The 24,607-nt window shown below is 40.1% G+C and overlaps 13 non-coding genes across 13 annotated transcripts; all 13 read left to right on the top strand.

Annotated features, from left to right (window-relative positions):
• Window positions 1-4,026: 4,026 nt before the first annotated feature.
• On the top strand, window positions 4,027-4,190 carry LOC149778266 (U1 spliceosomal RNA). Its single transcript, XR_016415965.1, has one exon. It is a non-coding gene; the product is annotated as a U1 spliceosomal RNA (small nuclear RNA).
• Window positions 4,191-5,653: 1,463 nt separating this feature from the next.
• Window positions 5,654-5,817, top strand: LOC149778265 (U1 spliceosomal RNA). Its single transcript, XR_016415964.1, has one exon. It is a non-coding gene; the product is annotated as a U1 spliceosomal RNA (small nuclear RNA).
• Window positions 5,818-7,264: 1,447 nt separating this feature from the next.
• LOC149778264 (U1 spliceosomal RNA) lies at window positions 7,265-7,428 on the top strand. Its single transcript, XR_016415900.1, has one exon. It is a non-coding gene; the product is annotated as a U1 spliceosomal RNA (small nuclear RNA).
• A 1,469-nt stretch (window positions 7,429-8,897) lies between these two features.
• LOC149778263 (U1 spliceosomal RNA) lies at window positions 8,898-9,061 on the top strand. The gene has a single exon (XR_016415898.1). It is a non-coding gene; the product is annotated as a U1 spliceosomal RNA (small nuclear RNA).
• Window positions 9,062-10,526: 1,465 nt separating this feature from the next.
• Window positions 10,527-10,690, top strand: LOC149778262 (U1 spliceosomal RNA). The gene has a single exon (XR_016415953.1). It is a non-coding gene; the product is annotated as a U1 spliceosomal RNA (small nuclear RNA).
• Window positions 10,691-12,139: 1,449 nt separating this feature from the next.
• On the top strand, window positions 12,140-12,302 carry LOC149778261 (U1 spliceosomal RNA). The gene has a single exon (XR_016415972.1). It is a non-coding gene; the product is annotated as a U1 spliceosomal RNA (small nuclear RNA).
• A 1,469-nt stretch (window positions 12,303-13,771) lies between these two features.
• Window positions 13,772-13,935, top strand: LOC149778260 (U1 spliceosomal RNA). The gene has a single exon (XR_016415960.1). It is a non-coding gene; the product is annotated as a U1 spliceosomal RNA (small nuclear RNA).
• Window positions 13,936-15,414: 1,479 nt separating this feature from the next.
• LOC149778259 (U1 spliceosomal RNA) lies at window positions 15,415-15,578 on the top strand. Its single transcript, XR_016415959.1, has one exon. It is a non-coding gene; the product is annotated as a U1 spliceosomal RNA (small nuclear RNA).
• A 1,469-nt stretch (window positions 15,579-17,047) lies between these two features.
• Window positions 17,048-17,211, top strand: LOC149778258 (U1 spliceosomal RNA). The gene has a single exon (XR_016415958.1). It is a non-coding gene; the product is annotated as a U1 spliceosomal RNA (small nuclear RNA).
• A 1,477-nt stretch (window positions 17,212-18,688) lies between these two features.
• On the top strand, window positions 18,689-18,852 carry LOC149778257 (U1 spliceosomal RNA). The gene has a single exon (XR_016415897.1). It is a non-coding gene; the product is annotated as a U1 spliceosomal RNA (small nuclear RNA).
• A 1,489-nt stretch (window positions 18,853-20,341) lies between these two features.
• Window positions 20,342-20,505, top strand: LOC149778256 (U1 spliceosomal RNA). Its single transcript, XR_016415952.1, has one exon. It is a non-coding gene; the product is annotated as a U1 spliceosomal RNA (small nuclear RNA).
• A 1,449-nt stretch (window positions 20,506-21,954) lies between these two features.
• LOC149778255 (U1 spliceosomal RNA) lies at window positions 21,955-22,117 on the top strand. The gene has a single exon (XR_016415971.1). It is a non-coding gene; the product is annotated as a U1 spliceosomal RNA (small nuclear RNA).
• A 1,463-nt stretch (window positions 22,118-23,580) lies between these two features.
• Window positions 23,581-23,744, top strand: LOC149778254 (U1 spliceosomal RNA). The gene has a single exon (XR_016415951.1). It is a non-coding gene; the product is annotated as a U1 spliceosomal RNA (small nuclear RNA).
• Window positions 23,745-24,607: the final 863 nt, after the last annotated feature.

Here is a 24,607-nt window from a genome sequence, read left to right as displayed (position 1 = left end):
AAATGTAAATCAAACGTGTGGGCCCAAAAATAGGGACATACAAAATAACATATTAAGTATAACTGCAATTATAGAACATGTACAAAATAAGGGACAGAAAGCTGCTATGGTACTTTTTGATCAAGAAAAAGCCTTTGATAGAATAGAGCATAACTATATACAGAAAGTCCTGGAAAAATTTGGCTTCGGAGAACCTTTCCGGAAATGGACAAAAATTCTATATAATAACATTACTTCAAGAGTTCAAAATAACGGAGCCATGACAGAACAATTTGACATTAAAAGATCGGTGCGGCAAGGATGCCCACTATCAATGCTATTATACGTGATAGCAATTGAAATGCTCAGTATCAGTGTAAAACTAAATGAAGGAATTAAAGGTATAAATGTTCCAAATATCAAAGAGGAAGTGAAAATGTTACAACATGCAGATGATTGCACTAACTTTTTAGAGGACCCGAAATCCTTTGAGAACCTTATAAAGGAATATGAAAAATTTGGAAGAGCATCGGGGTCAAAAATAAATCATGATAAAACAGAAATTTTAGAGATAGGCAACTGGCGCGGTAGGCTTTCCAGCATACCAGCCCATATGTTTAAAGATACCGTTAAAGCACTTGGTGTGTACTTTGGCAAAAATGAAGAAAAGGAAAACTGTAAAAAAATGGAATGTGAGATAAAAAGAAATATCGATATCTGGGCACTTCTGCCGTTATGTTTAATGGAACGGGCACAGGTGGCCAAAACATATATGTATACAAATTTGAATTATATTATGAAGTCTACTAACATAAGTAACATAATTTTAAATAATATAGATAAACTTATAATTAAATATATACGGGATTTTAAATTACATTATGTTATAAAAGAAACATTATACAAGGCGAAAGAATCAGGGGGAATAGGGTTACCAAGTCCCATAATTTTAAAAGTTACCAATATTTTAAATAGATTTAAACGACTGAGTGACGAACCTAAATTACCATGGGAGGGGATTTATATATATTGGTTTGGTTTTGTTTTGCGGAACAGGGAGGGAATATATAAAAATAACAAAATAATGAAACTTTTAGAAACACCTAGAAAAATTAAGAGTATAAGAGATCTATTAATGAAATATAGGGACACAAAAGAATTTTGGGACCAGGACGAAAAACTCTCATATAAATGGATTCGGAATGACATAACCAAAAATATACAAAGTAAAGTTGAACGTGAAAATTTATATGTGAACTGGAAAAAGGCATGGGGGCACTGGTCACAATTAGGATCATTAAAAATACAAAGCCTCGCCTTCAAATACATGCATGATGCGTGGTTGACGGGAGAGGCTGCAGCGAGACGGCACATGGTCGGAGTACCGCCTAAATGTCCGCTGTGTAAAATAGGAATATACAATAAAAAACACGTTATGTTATATTGTAAGGAAACAGAAGCAGATAGGAAAAAAATAATTGACGAAATTAACTTAAAGAGTAAATTTAAACCACAATGTATATTATATCTTGATGGTGATTTTAGTAAAGCAACTTTATATAAAATTTCAAGTTTTATTCTTAATAATATTAAGAAATGTGGCCCAATTAAATTTTAACATAGGGAATACCTCAAGAGGGAAAGTACGATAATGATGCCATGGGGCTATGTCACATGGCGCTACGCGAAGTGAACAGGCCCATGGCAGAATCTGGAAAGGAACCCCTCTTGTAAATAAATATATAAAAACTGAATCTCTATCTTTTCTATCACTAACATCTATAAAAAATTTTTGGGAATTGAAACTGAATTTTAAACTTAAATTTAAATTTAAAAACTTACCTAAAATTTAAAAAAAGAAAATGTATAAAATCAGAATTTTGGTTTGCAACTCAAACCAAGATTTTTTTTTTTTTTTTTTTTTTTTTCTACGATTGAACCAATTTTGAGATATTTCTAATTAAAAGATAGACCTGCTCCATGGGGGAGAAGCATAATAATTAAAAAAAAATGTGAACCCTTCATGGAGCTCAGCCTAATCTAATTAAGAAAGGTGATTTATCACATACATAAGAATCAATAAGATTCAAAAAATAAGGGGATATCACCGTTCTTCAAAATTCAAAACGTATAAAAAGAATTTCCGTTATATATGAATACGGAATATAATAGGAAAACTCATGCACTACAAGAATTTGATCCAACAAGCTATCCCAACAAAAACACATTATAGCATACATAACCCATAGCACAAACATATAGCAAACATGGGATGTAGGAGACCCTAGCAAGGTCACAGAGGAAACGAAAAAGAGGAAGTTTAACCGAGAAGGATAATCAAAATCACTCTCGGAGATACTCCTCTATAGAAACACTAGGGATTGAATAAATACCCGAACTCCTAATTTCACGTTATAAAAACGATGAAATAATACACAACAACATATCTGGGGGGAATACAAAAACACATAAAAAAAAAAAAAATTCCATTGCACCTCGGTTGGGCTGAAACCTGCGATCACCCCAAATGTGGGTGACTCGGGGTCGTTATTTATTAGTGTGGGGGTCTGCGTTCGCGCTAACCCCTGATAATTCAATTAAAAATAACCAATAATCTCAAGCTTAGGACAAAATTAGTCTGGATGTCTCTGATTAGCACGTGCCAATCGATAATGTTATTATTTCTTACACTGCTCTTTCAAGGGGTGGGTACCCCGGGTGGTCTAAAGAGCCCACCATTACGGATCGCGGCCATCTCACCTGTCTGCGTGTGTTTGAGTTTCGGATTTGGCCCATGTGGTTATCTGAGAAAGCTTGCCAGTATTTTATCATGGGTCGGTAGTTCTTTCCGTTCATTTTTCTTCTCCCGGGTTCTTCCTCCACCATTTATATTGCCTGCCATGCATAGCCTATCTTGTGCTGAAAAATGGCATTAAACCCTACAACAAACAACTTTCAAAGAGCCATCTCACAACGAACTTGTGAAATATCTTTGAGTAACAGCGATCCAGCATATTTGTGAGAGAAAGAAAGAATGAAAGAAAGAAAGAAAGAGAAATAAATGGAAACATGCTTACTGGATTCGACGAAAATCAAGTTTTATTTTCACAGAACTTCTCTGCAGTAGAGAGAGAGAGAGAGAAACAATATCTTCAAATAACAGGAACAACTTCGTTAATACAGCAAGCTTGTTGTCCTTATCAAAAGCAGTGACAGCTTCATCATAAGTCTCATTGTAGAGATCATCTGCATCACCAGTTACTTCTGTATCAGCAGCACTTTCAACAATCCAAAGCTTCTAGACTCGGAGTACGGCGAAGCGTAGCTGGCCAATCAGTGGCACAAAGATTTCAAATTTAATAAAACAGAGGAAATAAATAGTAGTATTCCTTTGACCTGACAAGTCGATTTGCAGTGGTTCATAGCAAAAGAGGTTGATGCACTGCAACCTCAAATTTATACCTGCATTTTTCATTTATGACACCAAGCGATCTTGCCAGTGCAAACACAATCCCTTTCCCTACGTAACAGTTCGGGAAAGCATTGTGTACTAAACAGCTGGATGTGATTGACCATAGTTCTTGCTAGACGACTATTGCTATTTCACTGTCGACTTGCTGTGAAGTAACTATGGGAGGTCAATGGCTGATATCAGTTTCAAGAACAAGACAAGCCCGAAACGCGGAATTGAAAAATGTATCCATATATTTAATTAAAAAACCATAATAGCTGAAAAATACGCACCGTTGCCTCAAGTTAAGAAATTTGCCAGGGGCCAATATACGAAACTATCCCCTGCCGTCCAAGCAAACCTATATAGCATATATCCACCGTAAAAGAAACTGAAATTGCAAATAAAGGACTATTTGAAGACATTTCAGTTACTTTTGTAATGTTGAAACATAAGCTATAAAGTTATTCGGAATACTAAGACATCAGCAGTACCATGGCCCTGAATAGTTTTAATTTATTTTCATTACTGAGAGGCACACTTTCTACTCCAGACACAAATGTCAGTTGATAAACGTCAGTAAACGTCAAGAAATCATACTTACCTGGACCAGGGAGTACCGTAATCAGCTAGGCGGTTTCCCCAGGATGAGGCCTTTCCATTGCACTTCGGTTGGGCTGAAACCTGCGATTACCCCAAATGTGGGTGACTCGGGGTCGTTATTTATTAGTGTGTGGGTCTGCGTTCGCGCTAACCCGTGATAATTCAATTAAAAATAACCAATAATCTCAAGCTTAGGACAAAATTAGTCCGGATGTCTCTGATTAGCACGTGCCAATCGATAATGTTATTATTTCTTACACTGCTCTTTCAAGGGGTGGGTACCCCGGGTGGTCTAAATAGCCCACCATTACGGATCGCGGCCATCTCACCTGTCTGCGTGTGTTTGAGTTTCGGATTTGGCCCATGTGGTTATCAGAGAAAGCTTGCCAGTATGTTATCATGGGTCGGGAGTTCTTTCCATTCATTTTTCTTCTCCCGGGTTCTTCCTCCACCATTTATATTGCCTGCCATGCATAGCCTATCTTGTGCTGAAAAATGGCATTAAACCCTACAACAAACAACTTTCAAAGAGCCATCTCACAACGAACGTGTGAAATATCTTTGAGTAACAGCGATCCAGCATATTTGTGAGAGAAAGAAAGAAAGAAAGAGAAATAAATGGAAACATGCTTAATGGATTCGACGAAAATCAAGTTTTATTTTCACAGAACTTCTCTGCAGTAGAGAGAGAGAGAGAGAGAGAGAGAGAGAGAGAAACAATATCTTCAAATAACAGGAACAACTTCGTTAATACAGCAAGCTTGTTGTCCTTATCAAAAGCAGTGACAGCTTCATCATAAGTCTCATTGTAGAGATCATCTGCATCATCAGTTACTTCTGTATCAGCAGCACTTTCAACAATCCAAAGCTTCTAGACTCGGAGTACGGCGAAGCGTAGCTGGCCAATCAGTGGCACAAAGATTTCAAATTTAATAAAACAGAGGAAACAAATAGTAGTATTCCTTTGACCTGACAAGTCGATTTGCAGTGGTTCATAGCAAAAGAGGTTGATGCACTGCAACCTCAAATTTATACCTGCATTTTTCATTTATGACACCAAGCGATCTTGCCAGTGCAAACACAATCCCTTTCCCTACGTAACAGTTCGGGAAAGCATTGTGTACTAAACAGCTGGATGTGATTGACCATAGTTCTTGCTAGACGACTATTGCTATTTCACTGTCAACTTGCTGTGAAGTAACTATGGGAGGTCAATGGCTGATATCAGTTTCAAGAACAAGACAAGCCCGAAACGCGGAATTGAAAAATGTATCCATATATTTAATTAAAAAACCATAATAGCTGAAAAATACGCACCGTTGCCTCAAGTTAAGAAATTTGCCAGGGGCCAATATACGAAACTATGCCCTGCCGTCCGAGCAAACCTATATAGCATATATCCACCGTAAAAGAAACTGAAATTGCAAATAAAGGACTATTTGAAGACATTTCAGTTACTTTTGCAATGTTGAAACATAAGCTATAAAGTTATTCGGAATACTAAGACATCAGCAGTACCATGGCCCTGAATCGTTTTAATTTATTTTCATTACTTAGAGGCACACTTCCTACTCCAGACACAAATGTCAGTTGATAAACGTCAGTAAACGTCAAGAAATCATACTTACCTGGACCAGGGAGTACCGTAATCAGCTAGGCGGTTTCCCCAGGATGAGGCCTTTCCATTGCACTTCGGTTGGGCTGAAACCTGCGATTACCCCAAATGTGGGTGACTCGGGGTCGTTATTTATTAGTGTGTGGGTCTGCGTTCGCGCTAACCCGTGATAATTCAATTAAAAATAACCAATAATCTCAAGCTTATGACAAAATTAGTCTGGATGTCTCTGATTAGCACGTGCCAATCGATAATGTTATTATTTCTTACACTGCTCTTTCAAGGGGTGGGTACCCCGGGTGGTCTAAATAGCCCACCATTACGGATCGCGGCCATCTCACCTGTCTGCGTGTGTTTGAGTTTCGGATTTGGCCCATGTGGTTATCAGAGAAAGCTTGCCAGTATGTTATCATGGGTCGGGAGTTCTTTCCATTCATTTTTCTTCTCCCGGGTTCTTCCTCCACCATTTATATTGCCTGCCATGCATAGCCTATCTTGTGCTGAAAAATGGCATTAAACCCTACAACAAACAACTTTCAAAGAGCCATCTCACAACGAACGTGTGAAATATCTTTGAGTAACAGCGATCCAGCATATTTGTGAGAGAAAGAAAGAAAGAAAGAGAAATAAATGGAAACATGCTTACTGGATTCGACGAAAATCAAGTTTTATTTTCACAGAACTTCTCTGCAGTAGAGAGAGAGAGAGAGAAACAATATCTTCAAATAACAGGAACAACTTCGTTAATACAGCAAACTTGCTGTCCTTATGAAAAGCAGTGGCAGCTTCATCATAAGTCTCATTGTAGAGATCATCTGCATCACCAGTTACTTCTGTATCAGCAGCACTTTCAACAATCCAAAGCTTCTAGACTCGGAGTACGGCGAAGCGTAGCTGGCCAATCAGTGGCACAAAGATTTCAAATTTAATAAAACAGAGGAAACAAATAGTAGTATTCCTTTGACCTGACAAGTCGATTTGCAGTGGTTCATAGCAAAAGAGGTTGATGCACTGCAACCTCAAATTTATACCTGCATTTTTCATTTATGACACCAAGCGATCTTGCCAGTGCAAACACAATCCCTTTCCCTACGTAACAGTTCGGGAAAGCATTGTGTACTAAACAGCTGGATGTGATTGACCATAGTTCTTGCTAGACGACTATTGCTATTTCACTGTCAACTTGCTGTGAAGTAACTATGGGAGGTCAATGGCTGATATCAGTTTCAAGAACAAGACAAGCCCGAAACGCGGAATTGAAAAATGTATCCATATATTTAATTAAAAAACCATAATAGCTGAAAAATACGCACCGTTGCCTCAAGTTAAGAAATTTGCCAGGGGCCAATATACGAAACTATCCCCTGCCGTCCGAGCAAACCTATATAGCATATATCCACCGTAAAAGAAACTGAAATTGCAAATAAAGGACTATTTGAAGACATTTCAGTTACTTTTGTAATGTTGAAACATAAGCTATAAAGTTATTCGGAATACTAAGACATCAGCAGTACCATGGCCCTGAATCGTTTTAATTTATTTTCATTACTTAGAGGCACACTTCCTACTCCAGACACAAATGTCAGTTGATAAACGTCAGTAAACGTCAAGAAATCATACTTACCTGGACCAGGGAGTACCGTGATCAGCTAGGCGGTTTCCCCAGGATGAGGCCTTTCCATTGCACTTCGGTTGGGCTGAAACCTGCGATCACCCCAAATGTGGGTGACTCGGGGTCGTTATTTATTAGTGTGGGGGTCTGCGTTCGCGCTAACCCCTGATAATTCAATTAAAAATAACCAATAATCTCAAGCTTAGGACAAAATTAGTCTGGATGTCTCTGATTAGCACGTGCCAATCGATAATGTTATTATTTCTTACACTGCTCTTTCAAGGGGTGGGTACCCCGGGTGGTCTAAATAGCCCACCATTACGGATCGCGGCCATCTCACCTGTCTGCGTGTGTTTGAGTTTCGGATTTGGCCCATGTGGTTATCAGAGAAAGCTTGCCAGTATGTTTTCATGGGTCGGGAGTTCTTTCCGTTCATTTTTCTTCTCCCGGGTTCTTCCTCCACCATTTATATTGCCTGCCATGCATAGCCTATCTTGTGCTGAAAAATGGCATTAAACCCTACAACAAACAACTTTCAAAGAGCCATCTCACAACGAACGTGTGAAATATCTTTGAGTAACAGCGATCCAGCATATTTGTGAGAGAAAGAAAGGAAGAAAGAGAAATAAATGGAAACATGCTTACTGGATTCGACGAAAATCAAGTTTTATTTTCACAGAACTTCTCTGCAGTAGAGAGAGAGAGAGAGAGAGAGAGAGAGAGAGAGAGAGAAACAATATCTTCAAATAACAGGAACAACTTCGTTAATACAGCAAGCTTGTTGTCCTTATGAAAAGCAGTGACAGCTTCATCATAAGTCTCATTGTAGAGATCATCTGCATCACCAGTTACTTCTGTATCAGCAGCACTTTCAACAATCCAAAGCTTCTAGACTCGGAGTACGGCGAAGCGTAGCTGGCCAATCAGTGGCACAAAGATTTCAAATTTAATAAAACAGAGGAAACAAATAGTAGTATTCCTTTGACCTGACAAGTCGATTTGCAGTGGTTCATAGCAAAAGAGGTTGATGCACTGCAACCTCAAATTTATACCTGCATTTTTCATTTATGACACCAAGCGATCTTGCCAGTGCAAACACAATCCCTTTCCCTACGTAACAGTTCGGGAAAGCATTGTGTACTAAACAGCTGGATGTGATTGACCATAGTTCTTGCTAGACGACTATTGCTATTTCACTGTCAACTTGCTGTGAAGTAACTATGGGAGGTCAATGGCTGATATCAGTTTCAAGAACAAGACAAGCCCGAAACGCGGAATTGAAAAATGTATCCATATATTTAATTAAAAAACCATAATAGCTGAAAAATACGCACCGTTGCCTCAAGTTAAGAAATTTGCCAGGGGCCAATATACGAAACTATGCCCTGCCGTCCGAGCAAACCTATATAGCATATATCCACCGTAAAAGAAACTGAAATTGCAAATAAAGGACTATTTGAAGACATTTCAGTTACTTTTGTAATGTTGAAACATAAGCTATAAAGTTATTCGGAATACTAAGACATCAGCAGTACCATGGCCCTGAATCGTTTTAATTTATTTTCATTACTTAGAGGCACACTTCCTACTCCAGACACAAATGTCAGTTGATAAACGTCAGTAAACGTCAAGAAATCATACTTACCTGGACCAGGGAGTACCGTGATCAGCTAGGCGGTTTCCCCAGGATGAGGCCTTTCCATTGCACTTCGGTTGGGCTGAAACCTGCGATCACCCCAAATGTGGGTGACTCGGGGTCGTTATTTATTAGTGTGGGGGTCTGCGTTCGCGCTAACCCCTGATAATTCAATTAAAAATAACCAATAATCTCAAGCTTAGGACAAAATTAGTCTGGATGTCTCTGATTAGCACGTGCCAATCGATAATGTTATTATTTCTTACACTGCTCTTTCAAGGGGTGGGTACCCCGGGTGGTCTAAATAGCCCACCATTACGGATCGCGGCCATCTCACCTGTCTGCGTGTGTTTGAGTTTCGGATTTGGCCCATGTGGTTATCAGAGAAAGCTTGCCAGTATGTTTTCATGGGTCGGGAGTTCTTTCCGTTCATTTTTCTTCTCCCGGGTTCTTCCTCCACCATTTATATTGCCTGCCATGCATAGCCTATCTTGTGCTGAAAAATGGCATTAAACCCTACAACAAACAACTTTCAAAGAGCCATCTCACAACGAACGTGTGAAATATCTTTGAGTAACAGCGATCCAGCATATTTGTGAGAGAAAGAAAGGAATAAAGAGAAATAAATGGAAACATGCTTACTGGATTCGACGAAAATCAAGTTTTATTTTCACAGAACGTCTCTGCAGTAGAGAGAGAGAGAGAGAGAGAGAGAGAGAGAGAGAAACAATATCTTCAAATAACAGGAACAACTTCGTTAATACAGCAAGCTTGTTGTCCTTATCAAAAGCAGTGACAGCTTCATCATAAGTCTCATTGTAGAGATCATCTGCATCACCAGTTACTTCTGTATCAGCAGCACTTTCAACAATCCAAAGCTTCTAGACTCGGAGTACGGCGAAGCGTAGCTGGCCAATCAGTGGCACAAAGATTTCAAATTTAATAAAACAGAGGAAACAAATAGTAGTATTCCTTTGACCTGACAAGTCGATTTGCAGTGGTTCATAGCAAAAGAGGTTGATGCACTGCAACCTCAAATTTATACCTGCATTTTTCATTTATGACACCAAGCGATCTTGCCAGTGCAAACACAATCCCTTTCCCTACGTAACAGTTCGGGAAAGCATTGTGTACTAAACAGCTGGATGTGATTGACCATAGTTCTTGCTAGACGACTATTGCTATTTCACTGTCGACTTGCTGTGAAGTAACTATGGGAGGTCAATGGCTGATATCAATTTCAAGAACAAGACAAGCCCGAAACGCGGAATTGAAAAATGTATCCATATATTTAATTAAAAAACCATAATAGCTGAAAAATACGCACCGTTGCCTCAAGTTAAGAAATTTGCCAGGGGCCAATATACGAAACTATCCCCTGCCGTCCGAGCAAACCTATATAGCATATATCCACCGTAAAAGAAACTGAAATTGCAAATAAAGGACTATTTGAAGACATTTCAGTTACTTTTGTAATGTTGAAACATAAGCTATAAAGTTATTCGGAATACTAAGACACCAGCAGTACCATGGCCCTGAATCGTTTTAATTTATTTTCATTACTTAGAGGCACACTTCCTACTCCAGACACAAATGTCAGTTGATAAACGTCAGTAAACGTCAAGAAATCATACTTACCTGGACCAGGGAGTACCGTGATCAGCTAGGCGGTTTCCCCAGGATGAGGCCTTTCCATTGCACTTCGGTTGGGCTGAAACCTGCGATCACCCCAAATGTGGGTGACTCGGGGTCGTTATTTATTAGTGTGTGGGTCTGCGTTCGCGCTAACCCCTGATAATTCAATTAAAAATAACCAATAATCTCAAGCTTATGACAAAATTAGTCTGGATGTCTCTGATTAGCACGTGCCAATCGATAATGTTATTATTTCTTACACTGCTCTTTCAAGGGGTGGGTACCCCGGGTGGTCTAAATAGCCCACCATTACGGATCGCGGCCATCTCACCTGTCTGCGTGTGTTTGAGTTTCGGATTTGGCCCACGTGGTTATCAGAGAAAGCTTGCCAGTATGTTATCATGGGTCGGGAGTTCTTTCCATTCATTTTTCTTCTCCCGGGTTCTTCCTCCACCATTTATATTGCCTGCCATGCATAGCCTATCTTGTGCTGAAAAATGGCATTAAACCCTACAACAAACAACTTTCAAAGAGCCATCTCACAACGAACGTGTGAAATATCTTTGAGTAACAGCGATCCTGCATATTTGTGAGAGAAAGAAAGAAAGAAAGAGAAATAAATGGAAACATGCTTACTGGATTCGACGAAAATCAAGTTTTATTTTCACAGAACTTCTCTGCAGTAGAGAGAGAGAGAGAGAGAAACAATATCTTCAAATAACAGGAACAACTTCGTTAATACAGCAAACTTGCTGTCCTTATGAAAAGCAGTGACAGCTTCATCATAAGTCTCATTGTAGAGATCATCTGCATCACCAGTTACTTCTGTATCAGCAGCACTTTCAACAATCCAAAGCTTCTAGACTCGGAGTACGGCGAAGCGAAGCTGGCCAATCAGTGGCACAAAGATTTCAAATTTAATAAAACAGAGGAAACAAATAGTAGTATTCCTTTGACCTGACAAGTCGATTTGCAGTGGTTCATAGCAAAAGAGGTTGATGCACTGCAACCTCAAATTTATACCTGCATTTTTCATTTATGACACCAAGCGATCTTGCCCGTGCAAACACAATCCCTTTCCCTACGTAACAGTTCGGGAAAGCATTGTGTACTAAACAGCTGGATGTGATTGACCATAGTTCTTGCTAGACGACTATTGCTATTTCACTGTCAACATGCTGTGAAGTAACTATGGGAGGTCAATGGCTGATATCAGTTTCAAGAACAAGACAAGCCCGAAACGCGGAATTGAAAAATGTATCCATATATTTAATTAAAAAACCATAATAGCTGAAAAATACGCACCGTTGCCTCAAGTTAAGAAATTTGCCAGGGGCCAATATACGAGACTATCCCCTGCCGTCCAAGCAAACCTATATAGCATATATCCACCGTAAAAGAAACTGAAATTGCAAATAAAGGACTATTTGAAGACATTTCAGTTACTTTTGTAATGTTGAAACATAAGCTATAAAGTTATTCGGAATACTAAGACATCAGCAGTACCATGGCCCTGAATCGTTTTAATTTATTTTCATTACTTAGAGGCACACTTCCTACTCCAGACACAAATGTCAGTTGATAAACGTCAGTAAACGTCAAGAAATCATACTTACCTGGACCAGGGAGTACCGTGATCAGCTAGGCGGTTTCCCAGGATGAGGCCTTTCCATTGCACTTCGGTTGGGCTGAAACCTGCGATCACCCCAAATGTGGGTGACTCGGGGTCGTTATTTATTAGTGTGGGGGTCTGTGTTCGCGCTAACCCCTGATAATTCAATTAAAAATAACCAATAATCTCAAGCTTATGACAAAATTAGTCTGGATGTCTCTGATTAGCACGTGCCAATCGATAATGTTATTATTTCTTACACTGCTCTTTCAAGGGGTGGGTACCCCTGGTGGTCTAAAGAGCCCACCATTACGGATCGCGGCCATCTCACCTGTCTGCGTGTGTTTGAGTTTCGGATTTGGCCCATGTGGTTATCAGAGAAAGCTTGCCAGTATGTTTTCATGGGTCGGGAGTTCTTTCCGTTCAGTTTTCTTCTCCCGGGTTCTTCCTCCACCATTTATATTGCCTGCCATGCATAGCCTATCTTGTGCTGAAAAATGGCATTAAACCCTACAACAAACAACTTTCAAAGAGCCATCTCACAACGAACGTGTGAAATATCTTTGAGTAACAGCGATCCAGCATATTTGTGAGAGAAAGAAAGGAAGAAAGAGAAATAAATGGAAACATGCTTACTGGATTCGACGAAAATCAAGTTTTATTTTCACAGAACTTCTCTGCAGTAGAGAGAGAGAGAGAGAGAGAGAGAGAGAGAGAGAGAGAAACAATATCTTCAAATAACAGGAACAACTTCGTTAATACAGCAAGCTTGTTGTCCTTATGAAAAGCAGTGACAGCTTCATCATAAGTCTCATTGTAGAGATCATCTGCATCACCAGTTACTTCTGTATCAGCAGCACTTTCAACAATCCAAAGCTTCTAGACTCGGAGTACGGCGAAGCGTAGCTGGCCAATCAGTGGCACAAAGATTTCAAATTTAATAAAACAGAGGAAACAAATAGTAGTATTCCTTTGACCTGACAAGTCGATTTGCAGTGGTTCATAGCAAAAGAGGTTGATGCACTGCAACCTCAAATTTATACCTGCATTTTTCATTTATGACACCAAGCGATCTTGCCAGTGCAAACACAATCCCTTTCCCTACGTAACAGTTCGGGAAAGCATTGTGTACTAAACAGCTGGATGTGATTGACCATAGTTCTTGCTAGACGACTATTGCTATTTCACTGTCAACTTGCTGTGAAGTAACTATGGGAGGTCAATGGCTGATATCAGTTTCAAGAACAAGACAAGCCCGAAACGCGGAATTGAAAAATGTATCCATATATTTAATTAAAAAACCATAATAGCTGAAAAATACGCACCGTTGCCTCAAGTTAAGAAATTTGCCAGGGGCCAATATACGAAACTATCCCCTGCCGTCCGAGCAAACCTATATAGCATATATCCACCGTAAAAGAAACTGAAATTGCAAATAAAGGACTATTTGAAGACATTTCAGTTACTTTTGTAATGTTGAAACATAAGCTATAAAGTTATTCGGAATACTAAGACATCAGCAGTACCATGGCCCTGAATCGTTTTAATTTATTTTCATTACTTAGAGGCACACTTCCTACTCCAGACACAAATGTCAGTTGATAAACGTCAGTAAACGTCAAGAAATCATACTTACCTGGACCAGGGAGTACCGTGATCAGCTGAGCGGTTTCCCCAGGATGAGGCCTTTCCATTGCACTTCGGTTGGGCTGAAACCTGCGATCACCCCAAATGTGGGTGACTCGGGGTCGTTATTTATTAGTGTGGGGGTCTGCGTTCGCGCTAACCCCTGATAATTCAATTAAAAATAACCAATAATCACAAGCTTAGGACAAAATTAGTCTGGATGTCTCTGATTAGCACGTGCCAATCGATAATGTTATTATTTCTTACACTGCTCTTTCAAGGGGTGGGTACCCCGGGTGGTCTAAATAGCCCACCATTACGGATCGCGGCCATCTCACCTGTCTGCGTGTGTTTGAGTTTCGGATTTGGCCCATGTGGTTATCAGAGAAAGCTTGCCAGTATGTTTTCATGGGTCGGGAGTTCTTTCCGTTCATTTTTCTTCTCCCGGGTTCTTCCTCCACCATTTATATTGCCTGCCATGCATAGCCTATCCTGTGCTGAAAAATGGCATTAAACCCTACAACAAACAACTTTCAAAGAGCCATCTCACAACGAACGTGTGAAATATCTTTGAGTAACAGCGATCCAGCATATTTGTGAGAGAAAGAAAGGAATAAAGAGAAATAAATGGAAACATGCTTACTGGATTCGACGAAAATCAAGTTTTATTTTCACAGAACTTCTCTGCAGTAGAGAGAGAGAGAGAGAGAGAGAGAGAGAGAGAGAGAGAGAGAGAGAGAAACAATATCTTCAAATAACAGGAACAACTTCGTTAATACAGCAAGCTTGTTGTCCTTATGAAAAGCAGTGACAGCTTCATCATACGTCTCATTGTAGAGATCATCTGCATCACCAGTTACTTCTGTATCAGCAGCACTTTCAACAATCCAAAGCTTCTAGACTCGGAGTACGGCGAAGCGTAGCTGGCCAATCAGTGGCACAAAGATTTCAAATTTAATAAAACAGAGGAAACAAATAGTAGTATTCCTTTGACCTGACAAGTCGATTTGCAGTGGTTCATAGCAAAAGAGGTTGATGCACTGCAACCTCAAATTTATACCTGCATTTTTCATTTATGACACCAAGCGATCTTGCCAGTGCAAACACAATCCCTTTCCCTACGTAACAGTTCGGGAAAGCATTGTGTACTAAACAGCTGGATGTGATTGACCATAGTTCTTGCTAGACGACTATTGCTATTTCACTGTCGACTTGCTGTGAAGTAACTATGGGAGGTCAATGGCTGATATCAATTTCAAGAACAAGACAAGCCCGAAACGCGGAATTGAAAAATGTATCCATATATTTAATTAAAAAACCATAATAGCTGAAAAATACGCACCGTTGCCTCAAGTTAAGAAATTTGCCAGGGGCCAATATACGAAACTATGCCCTGCCGTCCAAGCAAACCTATATAGCATATATCCACCGTAAAAGAAACTGAAATTGCAAATAAAGGACTATTTGAAGACATTTCAGTTACTTTTGTAATGTTGAAACATAAGCTATAAAGTTATTCGGAATACTAAGACATCAGCAGTACCATGGCCCTGAATCGTTTTAATTTATTTTCATTACTTAGAGGCACACTTCCTACTCCAGACACAAATGTCAGTTGATAAACGTCAGTAAACGTCAAGAAATCATACTTACCTGGACCAGGGAGTACCGTGATCAGCTGAGCGGTTTCCCCAGGATGAGGCCTTTCCATTGCACTTCGGTTGGGCTGAAACCTGCGATCACCCCAAATGTGGGTGACTCGGGGTCGTTATTTATTAGTGTGGGGGTCTGCGTTCGCGCTAACCCCTGATAATTCAATTAAAAATAACCAATAATCACAAGCTTAGGACAAAATTAGTCTGGATGTCTCTGATTAGCACGTGCCAATCGATAATGTTATTATTTCTTACACTGCTCTTTCAAGGGGTGGGTACCCCGGGTGGTCTAAATAGCCCACCATTACGGATCGCGGCCATCTCACCTGTCTGCGTGTGTTTGAGTTTCGGATTTGGCCCATGTGGTTATCAGAGAAAGCTTGCCAGTATGTTTTCATGGGTCGGGAGTTCTTTCCGTTCATTTTTCTTCTCCCGGGTTCTTCCTCCACCATTTATATTGCCTGCCATGCATAGCCTATCTTGTGCTGAAAAATGGCATTAAACCCTACAACAAACAACTTTCAAAGAGCCATCTCACAACGAACGTGTGAAATATCTTTGAGTAACAGCGATCCAGCATATTTGTGAGAGAAAGAAAGGAAGAAAGAGAAATAAATGGAAACATGCTTACTGGATTCGACGAAAATCAAGTTTTATTTTCACAGAACTTCTCTGCAGTAGAGAGAGAGAGAGAGAGAGAGAGAGAGAGAGAGAGAGAAACAATATCTTCAAATAACAGGAACAACTTCGTTAATACAGCAAGCTTGTTGTCCTTATGAAAAGCAGTGACAGCTTCATCATAAGTCTCATTGTTGAGATCATCTGCATCACCAGTTACTTCTGTATCAGCAGCACTTTCAACAATCCAAAGCTTCTAGACTCGGAGTACGGCGAAGCGTAGCTGGCCAATCAGTGGCACAAAGATTTCAAATTTAATAAAACAGAGGAAACAAATAGTAGTATTCCTTTGACCTGACAAGTCGATTTGCAGTGGTTCATAGCAAAAGAGGTTGATGCACTGCAACCTCAAATTTATACCTGCATTTTTCATTTATGACACCAAGCGATCTTGCCAGTGCAAACACAATCCCTTTCCCTACGTAACAGTTCGGGAAAGCATTGTGTACTAAACAGCTGGATGTGATTGACCATAGTTCTTGCTAGACGACTATTGCTATTTCACTGTCAACTTGCTGTGAAGTAACTATGGGAGGTCAATGGCTGATATCAGTTTCAAGAACAAGACAAGCCCGAAACGCGGAATTGAAAAATGTATCCATATATTTAATTAAAAAACCATAATAGCTGAAAAATACGCACCGTTGCCTCAAGTTAAGAAATTTGCCAGGGGCCAATATACGAAACTATCCCCTGCCGTCCGAGCAAACCTATATAGCATATATCCACCGTAAAAGAAACTGAAATTGCAAATAAAGGACTATTTGAAGACATTTCAGTTACTTTTGTAATGTTGAAACATAAGCTATAAAGTTATTCGGAATACTAAGACATCAGCAGTACCATGGCCCTGAATCGTTTTAATTTATTTTCATTACTTAGAGGCACACTTCCTACTCCAGACACAAATGTCAGTTGATAAACGTCAGTAAACGTCAAGAAATCATACTTACCTGGACCAGGGAGTACCGTGATCAGCTGAGCGGTTTCCCCAGGATGAGGCCTTTCCATTGCACTTCGGTTGGGCTGAAACCTGCGATCACCCCAAATGTGGGTGACTCGGGGTCGTTATTTATTAGTGTGGGGGTCTGCGTTCGCGCTAACCCCTGATAATTCAATTAAAAATAACCAATAATCACAAGCTTAGGACAAAATTAGTCTGGATGTCTCTGATTAGCACGTGCCAATCGATAATGTTATTATTTCTTACACTGCTCTTTCAAGGGGTGGGTACCCCGGGTGGTCTAAATAGCCCACCATTACGGATCGCGGCCATCTCACCTGTCTGCGTGTGTTTGAGTTTCGGATTTGGCCCATGTGGTTATCAGAGAAAGCTTGCCAGTATGTTTTCATGGGTCGGGAGTTCTTTCCGTTCATTTTTCTTCTCCCGGGTTCTTCCTCCACCATTTATATTGCCTGCCATGCATAGCCTATCCTGTGCTGAAAAATGGCATTAAACCCTACAACAAACAACTTTCAAAGAGCCATCTCACAACGAACGTGTGAAATATCTTTGAGTAACAGCGATCCAGCATATTTGTGAGAGAAAGAAAGGAAGAAAGAGAAATAAATGGAAACATGCTTACTGGATTCGACGAAAATCAAGTTTTATTTTCACAGAACTTCTCTGCAGTAGAGAGAGAGAGAGAGAGAGAGAGAGAGAGAGAGAGAGAGAGAGAGAAACAATATCTTCAAATAACAGGAACAACTTCGTTAATACAGCAAGCTTGTTGTCCTTATGAAAAGCAGTGACAGCTTCATCATACGTCTCATTGTAGAGATCATCTGCATCACCAGTTACTTCTGTATCAGCAGCACTTTCAACAATCCAAAGCTTCTAGACTCGGAGTACGGCGAAGCGTAGCTGGCCAATCAGTGGCACAAAGATTTCAAATTTAATAAAACAGAGGAAACAAATAGTAGTATTCCTTTGACCTGACAAGTCGATTTGCAGTGGTTCATAGCAAAAGAGGTTGATGCACTGCAACCTCAAATTTATACCTGCATTTTTCATTTATGACACCAAGCGATCTTGCCAGTGCAAACACAATCCCTTTCCCTACGTAACAGTTCGGGAAAGCATTGTGTACTAAACAGCTGGATGTGATTGACCATAGTTCTTGCTAGACGACTATTGCTATTTCACTGTCGACTTGCTGTGAAGTAACTATGGGAGGTCAATGGCTGATATCAATTTCAAGAACAAGACAAGCCCGAAACGCGGAATTGAAAAATGTATCCATATATTTAATTAAAAAACCATAATAGCTGAAAAATACGCACCGTTGCCTCAAGTTAAGAAATTTGCCAGGGGCCAATATACGAAACTATGCCCTGCCGTCCAAGCAAACCTATATAGCATATATCCACCGTAAAAGAAACTGAAATTGCAAATAAAGGACTATTTGAAGACATTTCAGTTACTTTTGTAATGTTGAAACATAAGCTATAAAGTTATTCGGAATACTAAGACATCAGCAGTACCATGGCCCTGAATCGTTTTAATTTATTTTCATTACTTAGAGGCACACTTCCTACTCCAGACACAAATGTCAGTTGATAAACGTCAGTAAACGTCAAGAAATCATACTTACCTGGACCAGGGAGTACCGTGATCAGCTAGGCGGTTTCCCCAGGATGAGGCCTTTCCATTGCACTTCGGTTGGGCTGAAACCTGCGATCACCCCAAATGTGGGTGACTCGGGGTCGTTATTTATTAGTGTGGGGGTCTGCGTTCGCGCTAACCCCTGATAATTCAATTAAAAATAACCAATAATCTCAAGCTTATGACAAAATTAGTCTGGATGTCTCTGATTAGCACGTGCCAATCGATAATGTTATTATTTCTTACACTGCTCTTTCAAGGGGTGGGTACCCCGGGTGGTCTAAATAGCCCACCATTACGGATCGCGGCCATCTCACCTGTCTGCGTGTGTTTGAGTTTCGGATTTGGCCCATGTGGTTATCAGAGAAAGCTTGCCAGTATGTTATCATGGGTCGGGAGTTCTTTCCGTTCAGTTTTCTTCTCCCGGGTTCTTCCTCCACCATTTATATTGCCTGCCATGCATAGCCTATCTTGTGCTGAAAAATGGCATTAAACCCTACAACAAACAACTTTCAAAGAGCCATCTCACAACGAACGTGTGAAATATCTTTGAGTAACAGCTTTCCAGCATATTTGTGAGAGAAAGAAAGGAATAAAGAGAAATAAATGGAAACATGCTTACTGGATTCGACGAAAATCAAGTTTTATTTTCACAGAACTTCTCTGCAGTAGAGAGAGAGAGAGAGAGAGAGAGAGAGAGAGAGAGAGAGAGAGAGAGAGAGAGAGAGAAACAATATCTTCAAATAACAGGAACAACTTCGTTAATACAGCAAGCTTGTTGTCCTTATCAAAAGCAGTGACAGCTTCATCATAAGTCTCATTGTAGAGATCATCTGCATCACCAGTTACTTCTGTATCAGCAGCACTTTCAACAATCCAAAGCTTCTAGACTCGGAGTACGGCGAAGCGTAGCTGGCCAATCAGTGGCACAAAGATTTCAAATTTAATAAAACAGAGGAAACAAATAGTAGTATTCCTTTGACCTGACAAGTCGATTTGCAGTGGTTCATAGCAAAAGAGGTTGATGCACTGCAACCTCAAATTTATACCTGCATTTTTCATTTATGACACCAAGCGATCTTGCCAGTGCAAACACAATCCCTTTCCCTACGTAACAGTTCGGGAAAGCATTGTGTACTAAACAGCTGGATGTGATTGACCATAGTTCTTGCTAGACGACTATTGCTATTTCACTGTCGACTTGCTGTGAAGTAACTATGGGAGGTCAATGGCTGATATCAATTTCAAGAACAAGACAAGCCCGAAACGCGGAATTGAAAAATGTATCCATATATTTAATTAAAAAACCATAATAGCTGAAAAATACGCACCGTTGCCTCAAGTTAAGAAATTTGCCAGGGGCCAATATACGAAACTATCCCCTGCCGTCCGAGCAAACCTATATAGCATATATCCACCGTAAAAGAAACTGAAATTGCAAATAAAGGACTATTTGAAGACATTTCAGTTACTTTTGTAATGTTGAAACATAAGCTATAAAGTTATTCGGAATACTAAGACATCAGCAGTACCATGGCCCTGAATCGTTTTAATTTATTTTCATTACTTAGAGGCACACTTCCTACTCCAGACACAAATGTCAGTTGATAAACGTCAGTAAACGTCAAGAAATCATACTTACCTGGACCAGGGAGTACCGTGATCAGCTAGGCGGTTTCCCCAGGATGAGGCCTTTCCATTGCACTTCGGTTGGGCTGAAACCTGCGATCACCCCAAATGTGGGTGACTCGGGGTCGTTATTTATTAGTGTGTGGGTCTGCGTTCGCGCTAACCCCTGATAATTCAATTAAAAATAACCAATAATCTCAAGCTTATGACAAAATTAGTCTGGATGTCTCTGATTAGCACGTGCCAATCGATAATGTTATTATTTCTTACACTGCTCTTTCAAGGGGTGGGTACCCCGGGTGGTCTAAATAGCCCACCATTACGGATCGCGGCCATCTCACCTGTCTGCGTGTGTTTGAGTTTCGGATTTGGCCCACGTGGTTATCAGAGAAAGCTTGCCAGTATGTTATCATGGGTCGGGAGTTCTTTCCATTCATTTTTCTTCTCCCGGGTTCTTCCTCCACCATTTATATTGCCTGCCATGCATAGCCTATCTTGTGCTGAAAAATGGCATTAAACCCTACAACAAACTACTTTCAAAGAGCCATCTCACAACGAACGTGTGAAATATCTTTGAGTAACAGCGATCCAGCATATTTGTGAGAGAAAGAAAGAAAGAAAGAGAAATAAATGGAAACATGCTTACTGGATTCGACGAAAATCAAGTTTTATTTTCACAGAACTTCTCTGCAGTAGAGAGAGAGAGAGAGAGAAACAATATCTTCAAATAACAGGAACAACTTCGTTAATACAGCAAACTTGCTGTCCTTATGAAAAGCAGTGACAGCTTCATCATAAGTCTCATTGTAGAGATCATCTGCATCACCAGTTACTTCTGTATCAGCAGCACTTTCAACAATCCAAAGCTTCTAGACTCGGAGTACGGCGAAGCGAAGCTGGCCAATCAGTGGCACAAAGATTTCAAATTTAATAAAACAGAGGAAACAAATAGTAGTATTCCTTTGACCTGACAAGTCGATTTGCAGTGGTTCATAGCAAAAGAGGTTGATGCACTGCAACCTCAAATTTATACCTGCATTTTTCATTTATGACACCAAGCGATCTTGCCCGTGCAAACACAATCCCTTTCCCTACGTAACAGTTCGGGAAAGCATTGTGTACTAAACAGCTGGATGTGATTGACCATAGTTCTTGCTAGACGACTATTGCTATTTCACTGTCAACATGCTGTGAAGTAACTATGGGAGGTCAATGGCTGATATCAGTTTCAAGAACAAGACAAGCCCGAAACGCGGAATTGAAAAATGTATCCATATATTTAATTAAAAAACCATAATAGCTGAAAAATACGCACCGTTGCCTCAAGTTAAGAAATTTGCCAGGGGCCAATATACGAGACTATCCCCTGCCGTCCAAGCAAACCTATATAGCATATATCCACCGTAAAAGAAACTGAAATTGCAAATAAAGGACTATTTGAAGACATTTCAGTTACTTTTGTAATGTTGAAACATAAGCTATAAAGTTATTCGGAATACTAAGACATCAGCAGTACCATGGCCCTGAATCGTTTTAATTTATTTTCATTACTTAGAGGCACACTTCCTACTCCAGACACAAATGTCAGTTGATAAACGTCAGTAAACGTCAAGAAATCATACTTACCTGGACCAGGGAGTACCGTGATCAGCTAGGCGGTTTCCCAGGATGAGGCCTTTCCATTGCACTTCGGTTGGGCTGAAACCTGCGATCACCCCAAATGTGGGTGACTCGGGGTCGTTATTTATTAGTGTGGGGGTCTGTGTTCGCGCTAACCCCTGATAATTCAATTAAAAATAACCAATAATCTCAAGCTTATGACAAAATTAGTCTGGATGTCTCTGATTAGCACGTGCCAATCGATAATGTTATTATTTCTTACACTGCTCTTTCAAGGGGTGGGTACCCCTGGTGGTCTAAAGAGCCCACCATTACGGATCGCGGCCATCTCACCTGTCTGCGTGTGTTTGAGTTTCGGATTTGGCCCATGTGGTTATCAGAGAAAGCTTGCCAGTATGTTTTCATGGGTCGGGAGTTCTTTCCGTTCATTTTTCTTCTCCCGGGTTCTTCCTCCACCATTTATATTGCCTGCCATGCATAGCCTATCTTGTGCTGAAAAATGGCATTAAACCCTACAACAAACAACTTTCAAAGAGCCATCTCACAACGAACGTGTGAAATATCTTTGAGTAACAGCGATCCAGCATATTTGTGAGAGAAAGAAAGGAAGAAAGAGAAATAAATGGAAACATGCTTACTGGATTCGACGAAAATCAAGTTTTATTTTCACAGAACTTCTCTGCAGTAGAGAGAGAGAGAGAGAGAGAGAGAGAGAGAGAAACAATATCTTCAAATAACAGGAACAACTTCGTTAATACAGCAAGCTTGTTGTCCTTATGAAAAGCAGTGACAGCTTCATCATAAGTCTCATTGTAGAGATCATCTGCATCACCAGTTACTTCTGTATCAGCAGCACTTTCAACAATCCAAAGCTTCTAGACTCGGAGTACGGCGAAGCGTAGCTGGCCAATCAGTGGCACAAAGATTTCAAATTTAATAAAACAGAGGAAACAAATAGTAGTATTCCTTTGACCTGACAAGTCGATTTGCAGTGGTTCATAGCAAAAGAGGTTGATGCACTGCAACCTCAAATTTATACCTGCATTTTTCATTTATGACACCAAGCGATCTTGCCAGTGCAAACACAATCCCTTTCCCTACGTAACAGTTCGGGAAAGCATTGTGTACTAAACAGCTGGATGTGATTGACCATAGTTCTTGCTAGACGACTATTGCTATTTCACTGTCGACTTGCTGTGAAGTAACTATGGGAGGTCAATGGCTGATATCAATTTCAAGAACAAGACAAGCCCGAAACGCGGAATTGAAAAATGTATCCATATATTTAATTAAAAAACCATAATAGCTGAAAAATACGCACCGTTGCCTCAAGTTAAGAAATTTGCCAGGGGCCAATATACGAAACTATGCCCTGCCGTCCAAGCAAACCTATATAGCATATATCCACCGTAAAAGAAACTGAAATTGCAAATAAAGGACTATTTGAAGACATTTCAGTTACTTTTGTAATGTTGAAACATAAGCTATAAAGTTATTCGGAATACTAAGACATCAGCAGTACCATGGCCCTGAATCGTTTTAATTTATTTTCATTACTTAGAGGCACACTTCCTACTCCAGACACAAATGTCAGTTGATAAACGTCAGTAAACGTCAAGAAATCATACTTACCTGGACCAGGGAGTACCGTGATCAGCTAGGCGGTTTCCCCAGGATGAGGCCTTTCCATTGCACTTCGGTTGGGCTGAAACCTGCGATCACCCCAAATGTGGGTGACTCGGGGTCGTTATTTATTAGTGTGTGGGTCTGCGTTCGCGCTAACCCCTGATAATTCAATTAAAAATAACCAATAATCTCAAGCTTATGACAAAATTAGTCTGGATGTCTCTGATTAGCACGTGCCAATCGATAATGTTATTATTTCTTACACTGCTCTTTCAAGGGGTGGGTACCCCGGGTGGTCTAAATGGCCCACCATTACGGATCGCGGCCATCTCACCTGTCTGCGTGTGTTTGAGTTTCGGATTTGGCCCACGTGGTTATCAGAGAAAGCTTGCCAGTATGTTATCATGGGTCGGGAGTTCTTTCCATTCATTTTTCTTCTCCCGGGTTCTTCCTCCACCATTTATATTGCCTGCCATGCATAGCCTATCTTGTGCTGAAAAATGACATTAAACCCTACAACAAACAACTTTCAAAGAGCCATCTCACAACGAACGTGTGAAATATCTTTGAGTAACAGCGATCCAGCATATTTGTGAGAGAAAGAAAGAAAGAAAGAGAAATAAATGGAAACATGCTTACTGGATTCGACGAAAATCAAGTTTTATTTTCACAGAACTTCTCTGCAGTAGAGAGAGAGAGAGAGAGAAACAATATCTTCAAATAACAGGAACAACTTCGTTAATACAGCAAACTTGCTGTCCTTATGAAAAGCAGTGACAGCTTCATCATAAGTCTCATTGTAGAGATCATCTGCATCACCAGTTACTTCTGTATCAGCAGCACTTTCAACAATCCAAAGCTTCTAGACTCGGAGTACGGCGAAGCGAAGCTGGCCAATCAGTGGCACAAAGATTTCAAATTTAATAAAACAGAGGAAACAAATAGTAGTATTCCTTTGACCTGACAAGTCGATTTGCAGTGGTTCATAGCAAAAGAGGTTGATGCACTGCAACCTCAAATTTATA

This window comes from Sinohyriopsis cumingii, chromosome 17, assembly GCF_028554795.1.
Source record: "Sinohyriopsis cumingii isolate HCF-2022 chromosome 17, ASM2855479v2, whole genome shotgun sequence".
NCBI lineage: Eukaryota > Metazoa > Mollusca > Bivalvia > Unionida > Unionidae > Sinohyriopsis > Sinohyriopsis cumingii.
Note: the sequence above shows the minus strand (reverse complement) of the source record. Positions and strands in the feature narration are given on the sequence as shown.